The 16373-nt window shown below is 40.9% G+C and overlaps 1 long non-coding RNA gene across 2 annotated transcripts in view; it reads right to left on the reverse strand.

Annotated features, from left to right (window-relative positions):
- Window positions 1–7759: 7759 nt before the first annotated feature.
- The window catches only part of LOC105503654, a 15492-nt gene continuing 6878 nt past the window's right edge, over window positions 7760–16373 (reverse strand). For both annotated transcript variants that reach the window (XR_001000518.1, XR_001000519.1), the window contains exons 2-4: window positions 11291–11437; window positions 10525–10678; window positions 7760–10092 (exon numbers count right to left, since the gene is read on the reverse strand). This is a non-coding gene — a long non-coding RNA (uncharacterized LOC105503654). The remainder of the gene's footprint in view (window positions 10093–10524; window positions 10679–11290; window positions 11438–16373) is intronic.

Here is a 16373-nt window from a genome sequence, read left to right on the forward strand (position 1 = left end):
ACCTGGGCAACATAGTGAGACCCTGTCTCTATTAGTTAAAAAAAAAAAAAAAAAGGAAAAGAAAGAAGCAGAAACTATCCATTAGCAACAGGATAAAGAATAGAAATGAGGCCGGGCGCGGTGGCTCAAGCCTGTAATCCCAGCACTTTGGGAGGCCGAGACGGGCGGATCACGAGGTCAGGAGATGGCGACCATCCTGGCTAACACGGTGAAACCCCGTCTCTACCAAAAAAATACAAAAATCTAGCCGGGCGAGGTGGCGGGCGCCTGTAGTCCCAGCTACTCCAGAGGCTGAGCCAGGAGAATGGCGGGAACCCGGGAGGCGGAGCTTGCAGTGAGCTGAGATCCGGCCACTGCACTCCAGCCCCGGCGACAGAGCGAGACTCCGTCTCAAAAAAAAAAAAAAAGAATAGAAATGAGGAAGTGAGTATGCAGCAGGAAAGGAGTTCATAACAGTAATGTAAACTATTACATTCCTAGTAATTTACCAAATTAATCAAATAAAGACATTCCTAATAAACTGAGCTAAGTTGTCAAGTCAGAATACTATATTATGGGCCAGGCATGGTGGCTCATGCCTATAGTCCCAGCACTTTGGGAAGCTGAGGCAGGCAGACTGCTTTGAACTCAGGAGTTTGAGACCAGCCTGGGCAACATAGTGAAACCCCATCTCTACAAAAAATACAAAAATGAGCTGGGCATGGTGGTGCATGCCTGTATTCCTAGCTACGGGGGAGGCTGAGGTGAGAGAATCGCTTGAGTCAGGAGGCGGAGGTTGCAGTGAGCCAAGATTGCACCATGGCACTCCAGCCTGGGTGACAAAGCAAGACCCTGTTTCCAAAAAAAAAAAAAAGAGAGAGAGAGAGAGAGAGAGAATACTATATTATCATCTGGTGTAAGGGAAAAGGGAAAGAATACTGAATGATGAGAATCAATAATGCCTATAACCAGTAACAAACAAAAAGTATTTGTGACCTCACAGAGGATTGCTTAGAAAATTATAATCTCCAAACTATAGATCAGAATGTAGATCTGACACAACTTAACAGGCATATAAAATAGCATTAGGATATAAGGAGAGTAAGATTTCAGAGTTAACTGTGAGACTGTCAAGTTCCAAAGATGGTCAGGTACCTCTGGATGCTACATGACTGAGTTGCATTCTAGTTTTAGAGCTTGATTCTGGATACACTTATAGTAGCTGGACTGTGTTAGGCTAAAGCAATTTTGTATTATAAGTAGGGAAAGAGATACATTTGCACATAGTAATCAGTAGGGGGAAATGTCCTAGACCTGCCAAATAGCAACTACTATCCCTGTGGTCTCAGGAAACTTAACAACCCACAGGGAATCAGATTCTCAATGTAATGACAACTTGGCAACATGGAGAGTAGCAAGAGCTAAAGCTGATAGTCTGTAGAGAGAAAGATAGTGTAGAAGGAAGGTCACACCTATAGTAGTTGCAAAAGCTCAAGTTATGAATGAGAAACAAAATCTAAGTATTCAGTAACCAGGAGGTTAGAGAAAGACAGAGAACGAGGAAACCAATCTGTAGTAGGACCAAGATGATGTGCACAAGGAGAGAAGAGCTTAATCACATTAATGATACCACACTAGTCGAATTCCATAAACTTCTTTAAAATGATCCAAATGACCCCATTTCTTGCAATGAAATCTGGATTGCAAGGAAGAGACCCTCAAAAGGAATGCAGCTATTTGGAATCGGTTATACTGAAGCAACAGGGTAGACAGCCAAGCAAAGTACACGATAGTGGTGACATGTAAAGCATCTAATTTAGCTACCGCCTGTGCTCTCAGAAACTTAAAATTGTGAAATATGGAAACAGGTAATCAGTAGCAAAGACCAGAGGTGAAAAAGGATTCTAAGGGAAAATCAAGAGGCATAAATATGAAGAAGCCCACTATGACTAAGCAGAAACTAGGTGAGCAGAAGTTTTAAGAGTACAGTATCATAAAGCAGGTATTGGCAAACTACAGCCAACAAACCAAATCCAGCCCACTACCTTTTTCTGTAACTAGTTTTGTTGGAACACAGCCATACTCATTCATTTATGTATTGTCTTTGACTGTTTTCATGCTACAAGAGCAGAAACCATATGGCCCAGAAAACCTAAAAGATTTACCACTGGGCCTTTTACAGAAAAAGTTTGCTAACTCCCCTCATAGAAGATAGCATAAGCCAATGGCAGGAAAACTGAAACAGGCTGAGAGAATATTTAAGTCATGTTAAAAGCAGAGCACTGGAGAAAAGATTTTGAAAGTCCTACTGTTTAGAGCTCCACAAGTACCCTTACTATAAGCCCCCAAACCCTGAATGTGCTGAACATTTAGAAAAATTAGTTACATACCACACACCAAAGAGGTTCCCAATGGGAAAGATTTGTATTTAAAAAAAAAAAAAGTATAAAGGAATTATGAACTATAAAAAATATATTTATCTTCCTATTATAAAATGCAAGTGGAGAATAAACCATAAAGAAAAAGATATTTGAGCTACATACAAATTAATAATTTATAGGCCAAACTGGGGGAAATATCTGCAACATACGATAGACTAAAACTAAGTGTGAAAAACAAACTCAAAAATAAAGACCCAAGATTTTTATCTGTTCTATCTTGTTAGGAATCAAAGAAATACAAATTAAAATATCAGAGGCCATTTTTCACCTTTACAACTGGCAAATTCTTCTGAAACCTTAATATAGTGTACTGGTGAAAAAGTAAAAAAAAAAAAAAAAAAAAAGGCATTCTTATACACTACTAGAAGGACTATATATTTTATCCAACCTCAGAAAATAAACACACATATGTACAAAAATTTATCTATAGAGATATTCACTGTACCACTATTTATACACAATTAAAAGAGCAGTAATTAAAACAAGATTCCAAATATCGGATACAAGTTAAATTTTTACATTCATGCAGTGGTGTATTATGTGCCAATTTTTAAAAGATGTTATTCAAGTATATTTAATGGCATGGGATATATTTGAGATTGGTTCAGTTTAAAACAGTAGGCAACAAAATATTTCATTAATGATCCTAATATCAACAATTGAAAAAGACTGCAATCCCCCGCAAAACAACTCACTTTTGAACATAGAAAAAGGCCGGGCATGGTAGCTCACCCTGTAATCCCAACACTTTGGAAGGCTAAGGTAGGCAAACAGCTTGAGCCCAGGAGTTTAAGACCAGCCTGCACAACATGGAGAAACCCCGTCTCTATGAAAAACACAAAAATTATCTGGGGATGGTGGTGCACACCTATAGTCCCAGCTATTCAGGAGGCTGAGAGGTAGGAGAATCCCTTGAGCCAGGGAGGTCAAGGCTGCAGTGAGCCATGATAGCACCACCACACTCCAGCCTGGACAACAGAGTGAGGCTCTGCCTCAAAAAAAAAAAAAAAAAAGGAAAAAAATAATAAATAGAAAATAAAAATTGAAATATCAAATTTAGCAAACATAATTCAAAATTCTTGAAAAGTATGAATCTGGCTGCTGGGCATGGTGGCTTATGCCTGTAATCCCAACACTTTGGGAGGCTGAGGTGGGCAGATCACGACGTCAGGAGTTCGAGACCAGCCTGGCCAGCATGGTGAAACCCCACCTCTACTAAAAAAAATATCAAAAATTGGCTGGGCATGGTGGTGCACACCTGTAATCCCAGCCACTCAGGAGGCTGAGGCAGGAGAATTGCTTGAACCCAGGAGGCAGAGGCTGCAGCAGGCTGAGATCGCACCACTACACTCCAGCCTGGGCAACAGAGCTAGACTCCGTCTCAAAAAGTAAAAATAAAAAAAGAAAAGTATGAATCTTCTTCCAGAAATGCAAAGTTGGTTCACTATTAGGAAAGCTATTAAATATAACAAATACAACAAACAGTCAAAGAAGAATATTTACTTTCATATTCAACAATTGCTTACCTGAGATACCTGTTCCTTTGTCCAAATCACCTTTTGAGATATCAGTGGAAGAATTAATACTTCATAATCCTGAAAGCCAAATTTAGGGTTTGAAATAGCACAGCCCACTATTTTGCCTGTTAAGATAACGATTATATCCAAAGTAACCTCTGTATTAGATTCACTTATGAGGTAAGTAGGGTAGAAAACACGTTGGTGAAAAAGGTAAGCACACCAGAGCTGGTAATGTAAAGTTAAGAACAAATAACACAATATAAAGACAACATCACTTCTAAGCCATACAAAGAAAGACCCATGACAAGGAAGAGATTCCCCTAAGGAATGGTAATAACATGGCCCATGAAGAATATTCATGGAATTTGTATGAATATTCTGCAAATCATGCACGTAAGACACAGATCACAAGAGACTTTTCAGTGCTGACTCAAATACAGCTGTATTATTTTTATTATATACACTGTAAATCAAATAACTCTGAATGGTTGTTTTATTATATACATCTTTCTGTTTGAAAGTCTTTGTGTATGTATACTGTAGAGCAGGGGTCAGCATGCTATGGCCCCTGGGCCAAATCCAACCTACTACCTGTTTTTGTAAATCAAGTTTTACCAGAACACAATCATGCTCATTTGTATCCATATTGTCTATGGACATTTTCATGCTACAACAGCAGAGTTGAATAGAGAGACTACCTAGCCCTTTACAGAAAAAGTTTGCCAACCTGTGCCATAGAGTGTCCCTTAATGGAACAGCTGGCAAAACCTACACCTAGCAGAATGAATGAAATGTTCATTCATAGTAATTTACCAAATTAATTAAAGACTATTCGTAATAAAATGAGCTAATTGCCAAGTCAGAATACTGTATTATGATGTGGTGTAAAGGAAAGAACACTGAGTGATCAGAACCAATGATGAAGCAGTAACAACAAAAAGTATGTATGACCTCCCGCCTCAGCCTCCCAAGTACCTGGGACTACATGGGACTACAGCCATGCACCACCACACCCAGCTAATTTTTATTTTTCGGCAGAGATGAGGTCTCGCTACATTGCCCAGACTGATCTCAAACTCCTGTGCTCAAGCTCAAGCGATCCTCCCACCTCAGCCTCCCAAAGTGTTGAGATTACAGGCACGAGCCACCACATCCGACCTCCATCTCTACTCTTTTGAGTCTATGTGACTTTATTCATTGTATGAGTCAGGCAGCTACTCTGAATGGAAGGAAAAGAATTATTATTTCGCAGGAAAGAACAAATATGGTTACCCTTATATACAAAGGGTCAGAGCATAGAAGTATTGAGAGCAGATGAAAAAACAAAGACATTTCAGAGCACAAAAGATAATAGACCAAATGACAGGTCATTGCTGTACATACTTACTTAGCTGTGAGTGCCAGAGTAGAGTGAATCAAAGGAAAGTAAAGAAGGGGTACCCATTCAATACTGCTTCTTGGGTCTAGCTAGTTTTAATGGTGCTAATGTACACAGTGAAAGCTAATAAACTTGGTTCTGAAATCAGAAATTTCTCTAAAGAAAATACTCAAAGAAGTACACTAAAATTAATATTTAAAATGAATATTTAGATAATAAAAAATTTTAAAACCTGTAGGCCGGGCACAGTGGCTCACGCCCGTAATCCCACCACTTTAGGTGGCCGAGGTGGGCGAATCACGAAGTCAGGAGTTCGAGAGTAGCCTGGCGAACATGGTGAAACCCCATCTCTACTAAAAATACAAAAAATTAGCTGAGTGTAATAGCGAGCGCCTGTAGTCCCAGCTACTCAAGAGGCTGAGGCAGAATTGCTTGAACTCAGGAGGAAAAGGTTGCAGTGAGCCGAGATCGTGCCACTGCACTCCAGCTCAGGCAACAGAGTGACACTCCATCTCAAAAAAAAAAAAAAAAAAAAAAAAAAAAAAAAAAAAATGTTTGTGTAAAGAGAAAAATGGCTGAATAAAATAAGACTAAAAATAGCACATGACTGCATTCTGGGATTATGAGTAATTTTTATTTTCCTCTTAATACTACTTTTTGGTGGTTTCCAATTTTTAAACTTTTTTTTGTTGTTGTTGATTTTGAGACAGAGTTTCCCTCTGTCACCCAGGCTGGAGTGCAATGGCACGATCTCAGCTCAATGTAATCTCCACCACCTGGGCTCAAGTGATTCTCCTGCTTCAGCCTCCCGAGTAGCTGCAATTACAGGCATGAGCCACCCTGTCCCACTAATTTTTGTATTTTTAGTAGAGACGGGGTTTCATCATGTTGGCCAGGCTGCTTTCAAACTCCTGACCTCCTGCCTCGCCTCCCAAAGTGCTGGGATTACAGGCATGAGCCACCACGCCTGGCCAACAATAAACTCTTTACATGCATAAACATAATAAATACGTTAAAAAAGAAGAGAAACCTACTGTGTGTACCCCATGCCCTAGATAAATGCCATACAGCTACAACAAAAAGACTTTAAGTTGGGGATAACCGAGCTGCCTGGGCTATCAAAAGATTTTAAGTTGGGGAGTGTAATGCAGTCTTGAAGGCTAGCCTACCAAAGAAAAGAGAAAGGGAATTAGAAACAGGACATGCCTATGACAAAGAGGAAGATGGACAAAGTGATCATGGAAGAACAGAAAGAAGAGTAAAAGGAGGGTTCAGATAAAAAATCTTGCTTATTCAACAGGATTAAGAAAGGAGACCAGAGCTGGGCATGGTGGCTTATACCTGTAATCCCAAGACTTTGGGAGGCAAAGGCAGATGGATTGCTTGAGTCCAGAAGTTTGCGACCAGCCTGGACAACATGGGAAAACCCCGTCTCTACAAAAAATACGAAAAATTAGCTGGGCATGGTGGCGCATGCTTGTAGTCCCAACTACTCGGGAAGCTGAAGTGAGAGGATCACCTGAGCACAGGAAGTTGAGGCTGCAATGAGCAGTGACTGTATCATTGCACTCCAGCCTGAGTCACTGTCTCACAAAAAAAAAAAAGAGAGAGAGACCAAAAATTGCTCCATAAAATGGAATGCTTTCTAGGGACTATATAAGGCACTTGGCTTTGGCCTTCCTCATCTTGGTGAATGTCTCTTTCCAGTTACCAAGACTTCCAGTGCCTAGTTTAGGAATGCTTTGCCATGGATCAGGAGAGAAATGAAAACCCCATCATCCTTGGCCTGTCCCGAGAAGAAAACTGACCTTTGTACTCAGAATGGAGGCTCTGGGAGCTTAGGGTGGGGCTGACACACTACGCATAACCATTTTCACTTGTGAACCATTTCAATGCTACACATAGCCCCATAAGAGGCAAGCCTGTTAAAGGCGAGTGCAATCAAGAAGGCCTTCTACTCTTTGAAATTCTCCAAGTGCCATACATTTGGCTGTCTCAAAACAATGAGCCATTCTTGCTTTTACAGGGCCCTTTTATGACTCATTTCTCTGTGGGAGGCCACTGTGTCTGCCATATTATAAGACCCTGCTATAGAAACAATAGGCATGGTGGTGCATCCTGTAGTCCTAGCTACTTGGGAGGCTGAGGAGGGAGGATTATTTGAGTCTGGGAGGTTGAGGCTGCAGTGAGCTATGATCGCACCATTGCACTCCAGCCTGGGAGATAGAGCGAGACCCTGTCTCAAAAACAAGAAACAAAAAAAGACAAAAAAACCCAACTCCTTCTTCTCAACAATTTCTCCTTATCTGAGGCCAGTCACATACCCACTTCCTAAGAAGTTTCTTGCTGTCTTAATCTTTTCAAGGCAGGTGACAGCTTTATATAGTAAATAGGTCTTCACACTCAAAGAGACTAGGTCAGGAGCCACCTTTTTTTTTTGTTTCTTTTAATAGCTAGTGACTTTGAGATGATGGGGTTTCTGGGAGGGATTGGGAACCTTTAAGAATTCTGTTAACTTTTAGAACTTTAATACCTGATGGGATCAGATAAATAAATAGTTGTAGGTAGAAGAATTCCCAGAGTAGGTATATTAGTGTCAGGTACAGGATAAACTATGATGCCCTTCCCGTAACAGGACATCTGGATGTTTCTTTTTCTTTTTCTTTTTTTTTTTTTTTGAGACAGAGTCTTGCTCTGTCACCAGGCTGGAGTACAGTGGTGCAATCTCAGCTCACTGCAACCTCCGTCTCCCAGGTTCACATGATTGTCCTGCCTCAGCCTCCCATAGCTGGGACTACAGGTGGCTGCTACCACGCCCGGCTAATTTTTGTAGTTTTAGTACAGATGGGGTTTCACCATGTTGGCCAGGATGGTCTTGATCTCTTGACCTCGTGATCCACCCACCTCAGCCTCCCCAAATGCTGGGATTACAGGCGTGAACACCACCATGCTCAGCTACTTTTTAATTTTTTTGTAGAGACAGGGTCTTGCTATGTTACCCAGGCTGGTCTCAAACTCCTGGGCTCACGCAATCCTCCCACCTCGGCCTCCCAAAGTGCTGGGATAATGTAGGAGCCACCACACCTGCCCAGAGAAGAAGGGTTTTAAGCCAGAAGAGTATTACCAATTCACTTCTAAGTTGTTAAGTGGGATTATAGAAGGGATGATCATTGATATGTACATCAACCATGATACGCCAGGGCAGAGTGAAGAAGGGTATGTAGGGATAGGTGAGCAGAACTGGATTCTGATTCCCGGTTCCAGTGAGCATTTCACTTTGTACCCATCAACTAAGTCTTTCCTAAAGAATTCAAGGACTTTTTTCCCCAGTTGAGGTATTACACTTTGCTATTCTATGCTTATTACTAAAGGCCAAATTACAAGATTTAAAAAGATGGAAAAAAAAAAACTTCAAGACCACTTAAATAGAAAACGCAAGGGGTGGGCATGAGGGCTCATGCCTATAATCCTAACACTTTGGCAGGCGAAGTGGGAGAATTGCTTGAGCCCAGGAGTTCAAGACCAGGCCTGGGCAACATAGTGAGTGAGATGCTATCTCTTTAAAAAAAAAAAGATAGAGAAAAAAAAGAAAATGCAAACATGAATTATGTTCTTAAGTCCCAGTTCTGCCACTGATTACAATGTAACCTAAAGTTACTTAAACTTTCCAAGACTCATCTTTGAGATGGAGGTAGTAATAACACAAAACTAACTCTTCCAGTTTTCTGTAAAAATTCAATGAGACAGGGTACATAAAGCACACAGTAGGTGTTCAATGAATGGCATCAAATTATTAAAAAGCTAAATGTCATGTATTTCCTCAATAGAGAACTACAGAAAATTAATCTTCTAAGGGGGCTTATTCCCCAGAAAGGTCAAGACATCTGCAGAAATTTGCAAAAAAGCCAGAGAGGGTAAGTATACTAAAATAAGGACAAAGTCTTAATTAGAAAACATAAGTTGTAACTTTTTGGATACTCATGAATGGCTCAAGTTTAAAAGTCACCCCTGAAAAGAAGGAAAAAATGGGGGAACCATACATATAGGATAAATGAGTTGACTACGATGAGGCATATAAAACATAGTTCCTTCTGTATATGTAGCCCAATTTGTGAATGTGCTTTCTAGATAAGCTTAATTTGAGTGGGAAGAAATTCAGAAGCAAGATGATTACTATGAGATTACATATGTTCTAGGATCAACTGTAAATGCAAGTCCCATTGAAAGGAAAATGGGGAGAGGAGGATTTGTAGACATAGTACATTTATTTAACCTATGCCAGGAATTGGCAAACTTTCTGTGAAGGGCCAGACAGTAATATTTCAAACCATATGGTTTCTCTCCCAACTACTCATCTCTGCTGTAGCATGAAAGCTGCCATCGACAATAATGAATGAACACAACTGTGTTTCAACAAAATATTTACAAAAGTAAGAGCCTATGTCACCCATATTTCAGTTCTTCTGATCTTCTGCAGGAGTGATCACAGACTGGATAAGCATTATAATCTACATGAATTGTTTTAAGAAGGATATATTATAGAATAAGTTGCAGGCTTTAAAAGTGCTGGCCTGTCACTTATGCTCTGGAAATGGCAGTTCTGAGAGCCTCCCTGACAAGAATCAGGGCAAAGTAAGCCTCTCTTCCCCTACTTACCTTAATCACTATGTTACCTTAATCACTGACAGGACCCTCCTTCTTTTGCTGCATGGTCATTCACATGGAGGATCTGGTGGACTCTAAAATACTTTTCAAATATCCTTCACAATCCAGCCTAGTGAGAAGTAAGAAAAAGAAAAAAGACTGTTTGCATCATCTATGACCTTCCTGACACTCAGCTTGGTCAGCCTCCATCGCATTGAGCAACTGTGGCAGGTATTAAAAGGTAGAATGCGAAGAAGGGAGAAAAATACAAGATGTTGCGTAGTTTAACCTAATCATTTTTAAGTGCAATTTTTTACATCATAATGGGAAAAAAAATTGATATAACACTTATGATACAGTATACATTTACTGGTTACTTATCCCTTTGTCTAACTTCACAAGAATGAAAGTTCCATGGCAAGACTTTGTTAACATCTGCAACAGTCTCTGGCATTTAGTAACTACTTAATAAAGCTAGAAAGTTAGAAAGGGCGAGATCATGACCTATTTCCCTTCTCTTTTCTACCACCAACTGGGGAACCCCAAGCCACTGGCAACTTACCAAGGCTTCCCAACTGCCTCACAAGGACATCCATGGCAACCATAATTCATCCTCTTCTTCTGATGAACTTGCTAGGCAGGAAGCATCAGTATGATAACAGGCAGATCTTAATGTTGCTCTTGACCAATGAGATGTTTTCTGGCCATCCAGGAATCTGCATGTTTAACAAGCACCCCAGGTGATTTTATGCATAATAAAACTTCACACCATGGAAATTTCCAACATCAGAGGAGTAAAATCTCAGGAGTCAATACAGAAATCTTTTAGTGTGAAATGAGTCCAAGGTGTGTGGATCACTTGAGCCCAGGAGTTCAAGACCAGCCTGGGCAACATAGTGAGACCCCCATCTCTATTTAAAAAAAAAAAAGAAAACAAAAAAACTTTTACTGTGAAATAAAAACATTTCTGTCTCACATGGCTTCCCTGGATTTGATAGAACCTAGATGAAGCACTGAGTAGAAGACACAGTACTGGCTTGGACTCAAATCCATTTTCTATGCCAACCAGCTATAATCTTGGGCAATTTGTGCCATCTACTGTGGCCTCATATAATCTTGGGCAATTTCTAATTCTCCCATCTGTAAAAATGGGACGATAGGGAAAAAAGAGGTTAGATTCTTTATTCTGTAGTACAGCTTGAATATTTTAAGACTTTTTTCATATCATAATGTGAAAATATACAGTAATTGCTTAGTGCCTATTAAGCATCCTTACCCTACCCCATCCCACTAACTGAGCAAACCCACCAAAGCCACTGGCCACTTACCAAGACTTCACAATGGTTTGATAACTAGGTGCAGGATGCTGATTTGAGCCTCTCCCAATTCTCTAATAACCTCACTGGAGGTTAACCAGGCAGGGCTCAATATACCTCTTCACCAGTGGCATAGTTTCTGATTGCATGTGGCATCACCTATAGGACAGGGAGAAGAAAGAAACAAACGTTAAGATGGAACAGTCAAGGTTTGAGATCTAGCTTTAATTTTATTTTTACCACCTTAGTCAAGTTATCCAGCCAGTCACACCATGGATCTCAGATTTTACTCTTGCTAAGCATTCACACTTAGCATCACAATTATATTATCTGGCAAAGGCAGTTGCAAGGTCTACGATTATTAGTAAGGATTCCTGCCTTTATTTTAAATGAGAGAACCTGGGTACAGAGGTACCAATGACTACACCAAAGTGTTAGTACCCAGATGTGAACTCTAATGCTTATCTTCGCAGTTTCCTTCAAGTTCTTCCCCTCTTTAGACTTCAATATCGCTGTGAATAAGGGGGTAAACTTGACCCTTTAGTGGCCCTTCTGTGTCTGGAAGTTAATGAACCTACATTCTTTAGTCTTGACCAAAACAGCCTGCAAAAGGTGAATGAAACCTTCATCTAGTCATCACATGGCATCTGGTTTTCACACTGATAGGAAAAGGTTACAAAACTCTGGGCTCTTGGACCAAGACCCTATCATTTACAATCTCAACTCCCACCACCACTCACCTTACCTTAAGTGAAAAGGAACTGAACATTATCTGCTCCCTCACCCAGCTGTCTGGGCTATCAATAGGACCACAAAAAGCTAGGCAGACCAGTGGCTATGCCCCTACCTTCAAGAATCAACCACTGGAGTAACAGGCTCTGAGTCATGAGACACAAGCCAAAGACCATCAAGGAGTCCTTTCATTCTTTCTTTTTTTGAAACAGAGTCTTGCTCTGTCGCCCAGGCTACAGTGCAGTGGTGTGATCCCGGTCACTGCAACCTCTGCCTCCTGGGTTCAAGCACTGCAACCTCAGCCTTCCAGGTTCAAGTGATTCTCCTGCCTCAGCCTGCCGAGTAGCTGGGATTACAGGCGCCCGCCACCGCACCTGGCTAATTTTTGTGTTTTTAGTAGATGGGGTTTTACCATCTTAGCCAGGCCGGTCTCAAACTCCTGACCTCAGGTGATCCACCCACCTCAGCTTCCCAAAGTGCTGGGATTACAGGCGTGAGCCACCCTGCCTGGCCAAGGGGTCCTTTCTAAGGAACAGCCTATTGCCTGTAAGTTTCTCAGTCCCTAGCTGCTTAGCGTGAAAAATAACCCAGAAATCTGGCAATTCAGCAATGGCCCAAAGCCCAGGTTACTGTTATCATTATATGCTGGCAGCACAAGTCAATACTGCTAAGTTTCCCATTACTCAGTGAGATGCGGGCAACTCTCAACTCAAACCCCTGGAAGACCCAAGGAGCAGTTACCCAGGACTCATTTTTAACTGTTTTACCTACCACCAGCCAGAAAGAATCTGTCCTCTAATCTACTAGTGACCATGAGACCCAGGCAGAAAGTTCTCCCACCATAGATAGGGAAGACTGGTGCTGCCTAGCTGAGAGGAGAGGGGGAAGCAGGAGCCTTGATAGGTTTGAGCCATCTCTTTATTGGAGCAACTAAGGCCACCATTTACTAGAGCAAGACTTGCATATTCATAAGCAGCTGCTGCCACTAGCAATTATTGTAGCTTTAAAGCCCAGAGGGACAAGGGTAGAAAAGGAATGTGTAGAGGGCCTAATTGGGAAATAAATGGTAGGTGTAAACACTGATCCAGAAAATGCCTGCACTAAGGAGCCAGGAATCGAGGGGTAGGTGGTAGTTAGTGCCTTCCTCTGAAGACAGCGATCTTATTTCCACCATTCCCTTCCAGCACCCCACTCAGCTCTTTCCCGAACTAAATTTCTCCAGTTTCCAGAACCCCTCACCACCCCCACTTATTCCACTTCTGTTCAGGTCAACAGTTTCAAAATGGAAATAGTTTCAATGTGTCTCTAACTTTGATAGTCATAGATGAACACTGCAAAAAAAAAAAAAAATCCAGAACTATATTAGGCAAAGAATGTAAAAATCAGCCACAGGCCGGACGCGGTGGCTCACGCCTATAATCCCAGCAGTGAGACCATCCTGGCCAACATGGTGAAACCCCGTCTCTAATAAAAATACAAAAATTAGCTGGACGTGGTGGCGCATGCCTATAATCCCACTCGGGAGGCTGAGGCAAGAGAATCGCTTGAACCAGGGAGTCAGAGGTTACGGTGAGCCACAATCATGCCACTGCACTCCAGCCTGGCAACAGAGCGAGACTCCATCTCAAAAAAAAAAAAAAAAAAAAATCAGCCAGAATCCCAGAAAAGTTTAACGCTTGGGGTACATTCTTCCAACAACTTTCATGTACATGCACAAACATGAATTCTTATTTTACAATGATTAGATGAAACTATACTGTTTCTCTTTAGCCCTTTTTCAATTAATATGCTCTATACCTCTTTCCAAGTCAAATATTTATCTTCAAGACTATTTTTATGTTTAATGGCTATGTTGTGCCATTACATGAATACACCAAAATGTATTTAACCAAGTTCCTATTCATGACTAGGTAACTTTTTCCATTATTTACTGTGTAAGAGATGTGCAAAGATCAGTAAAACACCGTCTCTACCCTTGAGTTTAAATCAAAGGAGATAGACACAAACAGGTAACACTGACCATTATCATGTCCATGGATAAAGATAAACAAAATTTCATGGTGCTTCCTAACTGAAACTGCAGCTGTTGCTAACAGAAAAGGCTCAAAGAATACTATTAGACAGTAGCCCAAATTAAAAATCCATTTACTAGAATTCCAAGGAGTTATTCTAATGCTAAATATTGCCTCATTGGCATTTCAATATGGCATTGTTGTTTCTCCTTTAGCAAGCCTTAAAGGAAAGAACCAAGCAGAAGCTGCTCAGAAAACCACCTACCCTAAAGGCAGAGAAGTGAGTAAGGTGCAAGGCAGTACATGACACTGGACCTGGACTTCCATCTTTCCTTCCCCCTACTATTTCCAGTAAACAACAGTGAGCTATAGCCATTTTCTTTCAGAAACAACGTGGATTCTCTCCCTGAAACTCTCATTCCTGCACAGATCTGCTTACACACAGTTGTGCTGTGCTGGTATTCATGCCAACTTAGAAGATACAAATAAGAATGAAAACAAACTTTTTCAGCACCATGATGGATCAGATACAGATGACATTAACACGGACGACAGATGGATTTTTAAAACCTATTCAACAAAGATGAGTTAATGTGATAACGCAAACAGTCCTGAATCTTATAGTAACATTTCAGTCACAGGCGCATATACAATGGTGGTCCCATAAGATAATAACACCATGTTTTTACTGTACCTTTTCTATGTTAGATATGTTTGGATATACAAATATTTACCATTGTGTTCCAAATGCCTACAGTATTCAATACAGCAACATGCTGTACAGGTTTGTAGCCTAGGAGGAATAGGCTATACCATATAGCCTAGGTGTGTAGTAAGCTATACCATCTGGGTTTGTATAAGTACACTCCCCTATGATGTTCACACAACAACAAAATCACTTAATGATCCATTACTCAGAACACATCCTGTCTTTAAGCAACACATGACTGTACAGTGAAATGTTAATTATAAAATCTAGGTGTTGGGTACATGGCTTTTCACCATACAATTCTTTCAACTTTTCTGTATGTATGTTTGACAGCTTTCACAATAAAATTTTGGGAAAAATCCAGCAAGCAGCATATGGCTGTAAGACTTTTCCTCCTATTTTATTTTATTCCTAGGATGATCCTATCCAACAAGATGAGCCTATTCAATGTTTCCTCCATTTTGTTTTAAATTTAGCTTTCTCAAATATGACTTTGAGCTCTCTGACTCTTTAATGAAGTGAAATGAATCAAAATATATTCATAGGCAGGTTACCAAGATAGTACATGTAAAGTTGGGGAGGCACAAGGGGAGGGGCTCTAAGCTCTTGGAAGTCTAGGCTCACTACCTGTATACGTCTAAATAAATGAATATTTCAGACACCCCACTTCTTCATTTAAAAATTAGTGTTAGGACCCTCTAAACATTTGCCTCAGCTTACCTTTCTGCCTTATCCTACATTAAGTCCTTATTTCCCATATTCTCATTGCAAAGAACTGTGTAGGAAGGAGGGGAGCAAGGGCGAAGGCACTAAAGTATGCTATGTCCATGTGCTTCAAGTTTGAATACAATAAAAGGTATTTCTAGAGTACAGGTTCAAAGCTTGATGTTGAAGGACAGGGTGTAACTGACTGACTGCAGGACCCTGGGGGAGGTCTTATAATTTCCTACTTTAAAACATGTCTTAGCTGGTTTATCTGTAAAAGAGGAAAAAGACTTGTCATAAGCAATGACAAATGAAGTAAATAAATATGAATTCTGGTCTGGTGAATGGAATGAGGAATGAAACCATCACTGTCGAGTGATGATCCAGAGTAGGCACGGCAATCTTTTTCTACAAAGGCTTTGTGGACCACAATGTCTCCAATATATTTAATGGCAAAAACAGCAACTACTTTTGCACCACCCTAATAGCTACTTAACTGTGTGCCATTGGTACGCAAAAGCCGCCCCAGGTAAAACATCAGTGAATGAACGTGGCTGTGTTCCAATATAGAATTGCATTTGCAAAAACAGGGAGCCCATTGGCAATCAAGTTTGGCCACCCTCAGTTTAGAATATGGAGTCTGGTTGGGTGCAGTGGCTCACACCTGTAATCCCAGCATTCTGGGAGGCTGAGGGATGTAGATCGCTTGAGTCCAGGAGTTCCAGAACAGGCTGGGCACCATAACGAGACCCCGTCCCTATGAAAAATACAAACATTAGCCAGGGGTGGTGGCGCACACCTGTAGTCCTAACTCAGAACGCTGAGGTGGAAGGATCACCTGAGCCTAGGAGTTCGAGGCTGCAGTGACCCGTGATCGCGCCATTGCACTCCAGCCTGAGCAACAGAGTGAGAACCTGTCGAAAGAAAGAAAGAAAGA

The sequence above is a fragment of the Colobus angolensis genome, unplaced genomic scaffold, assembly GCF_000951035.1.
Source record: "Colobus angolensis palliatus isolate OR3802 unplaced genomic scaffold, Cang.pa_1.0 Scaffold87, whole genome shotgun sequence".
Taxonomy (NCBI): Eukaryota; Metazoa; Chordata; class Mammalia; order Primates; family Cercopithecidae; genus Colobus; species Colobus angolensis.